Below are 2,126 nucleotides of genomic sequence, written 5' to 3'. Positions count from 1 at the left end.
GTGTGATTCCGCGGCTCAAATCCCATGTACGTTTGGGCAACCCTTCATCCCTCCCATCTTTCACTTCTGAAATCGTCTGTCAGAGGAGAGGGATTCGGGCGATCCCGCATTAGCGAATGGATGGTCTTCGGATGACTTCTCGAGCTCATCCCGCAGTGATAGCGCATCTAGAGTACGGTCACAGCAGGATGTGAAGTTCCCACCAAATGAAGATGAAAATGGAGGCGGGTAGTGGTGAAATGGCGGGAATCCTGATCGATTTATACCCCTGTAGCCAATAGTTAGATGTGGATAGGGACAAGAGGGCTCCTTATTCTGAAACGAGGATCAGTGAGAAAATAGGTAAGCCCCTTCATGAGGACCACTGATTTGGGGTTTCTTTCAGAAAAACTCTTCCTCTAATTCTTTGTTAGGAATTAGATTTGGCCGGAAGTTCGTCATTATCTGCTCCTTTGTTGCAGGCTGGCTACATCTCCACCTACTTGGAGCTCTTTGGCCAGAGCGGAGGATATTGATTGTCCCAGGTTAAAACAGATTTCCTGTAAGTTCCTGAAAATTGGGGCTTTTCATTTTATTTTATTTTTTTTTATGTTTTTTACAATAGATTGGATGGACCTTGTTCTGAAACGGGGTGGAAAGAAGAGGTAACCCTGTTACATGGGACACCTGATTTGGGGATTTTTCATGAAATTTATTTCTCATTGTCTCTTTTATTATATGGATTTGGGATGGAGATAGAAAGGGATTTCTTTCAAGATTTGGGGGTCTTTTTTCATGTCTTTTCTGCTATATTGTGTTTGTTGAAATGCATCCTAGATGTTTAAATCTGCAAATGATTGTAGCCAAGTGTAAGCTCCTACCGAGCAAGGCATCACTCCGTGATGCACCACTATTAATCATAACAAGATTAGATATTTGTTTAGTTACAATTAAAAGTGATGGAATTTAAAAAATAAGATGATGTTCAGAAAAAATCAAACATGGAAAAAAGAATTACTGTGATCAAGATTTCTTTATGAAATCCTTTGGGATGTCTCCTAAAAAATAAAAATAAAAAAATCCATTAGGATGAATTGTCTATCATTTATGAATTTTCGAAATCCTATCGATTTATGTATAAGTCTATATAATATGTGCACGCATGTGTAGATATAGGAGTCGATCAATTGCATGGAGGATGACTACCGGATCAATGGAGGATCGTGTGTTAAATTGGTATGATTATTCTTTTCCTTCTTACATTAGAAATCATCACATACTGACATCACCCGGAATGAATAGGTAGTACTCATGCTCTGGTAGAAGAATATGAACTAGTTTACTGGGTCGATGTACGATGCTTTTAATCTTAAACCATATATTCTCGTTCTCGAGGTATTCATTTCGTATTGCTTTTGCAGACAGCATGTCATTTTCCCGGTTCAAGATCCGTGAGGTGGCTTCATCAATCTAATTTATCACCATGACATAAACATTGTGGTCATCTGGTAGGAGAGAGTGACGCAACGTGAAAGAAGTTCAAGAATTTTCTGTGAAATATTCAGGAGCTGATATGATTTGAGCATGTTACGTATTCCTTGAGTCTAGCATAAGTATCGGTGGTAGCATCAATGCCTTTTGTGGTAATATATCAGCTGATGTTAGACAGATGTCAACATTTGTTTCCAGGGTGTGATCCACCCAATGTAGCTAATGGCTAGTGGTCGGTGCTCTGTAGACCCCACCATGATGTAGGTCTTTCATCCATGCCGTCCATCACCTTTTTGTATGTCATTTCATGGTATGAGACCACAATTTATATGTATCAAAATCTCAACTGGACCACGTTACAGGAAATAGTTTTGAATATCTGTCGGCCATTAAAAATCGATTGAGGGTCAAAATAGTTACATGTCATAAGATTTTGTTTTTTCCCTTCTCAGAGAGCCTTTTTGACACGTTGATTAGCCACCTCGCTGTTGTTCTGGGCCTCACAATGATGTATGTGTTTTATTCATGTCGTCCATCCATTTTAGATCATTATTCTAGGACATGATCCCAGAAATGAGGTAGATATAAATATCAGGTGGACCACACCATAAGAAAATAGTCTTTATTAAACGCCCACCGTTAAAAACTTTCCAGAG

The 2,126-nt window shown here is 39.1% G+C and overlaps 1 long non-coding RNA gene across 1 annotated transcript; it reads left to right on the top strand.

Moving 5' to 3' along the window:
* Positions 1–309: 309 nt before the first annotated feature.
* On the top strand, positions 310–1,868 carry LOC131229795 (uncharacterized). Its single transcript, XR_009163601.1, has 3 exons — positions 310–342; positions 462–541; positions 1,401–1,868. It is a non-coding gene; the product is annotated as an uncharacterized LOC131229795 (long non-coding RNA).
* Positions 1,869–2,126: the final 258 nt, after the last annotated feature.

The sequence above is a fragment of the Magnolia sinica genome, chromosome 16 (genome assembly GCF_029962835.1).
Source record: "Magnolia sinica isolate HGM2019 chromosome 16, MsV1, whole genome shotgun sequence".
NCBI classification, from domain to species: Eukaryota; Viridiplantae; Streptophyta; class Magnoliopsida; order Magnoliales; family Magnoliaceae; genus Magnolia; species Magnolia sinica.
Note: the sequence above shows the minus strand (reverse complement) of the source record. Positions and strands in the feature narration are given on the sequence as shown.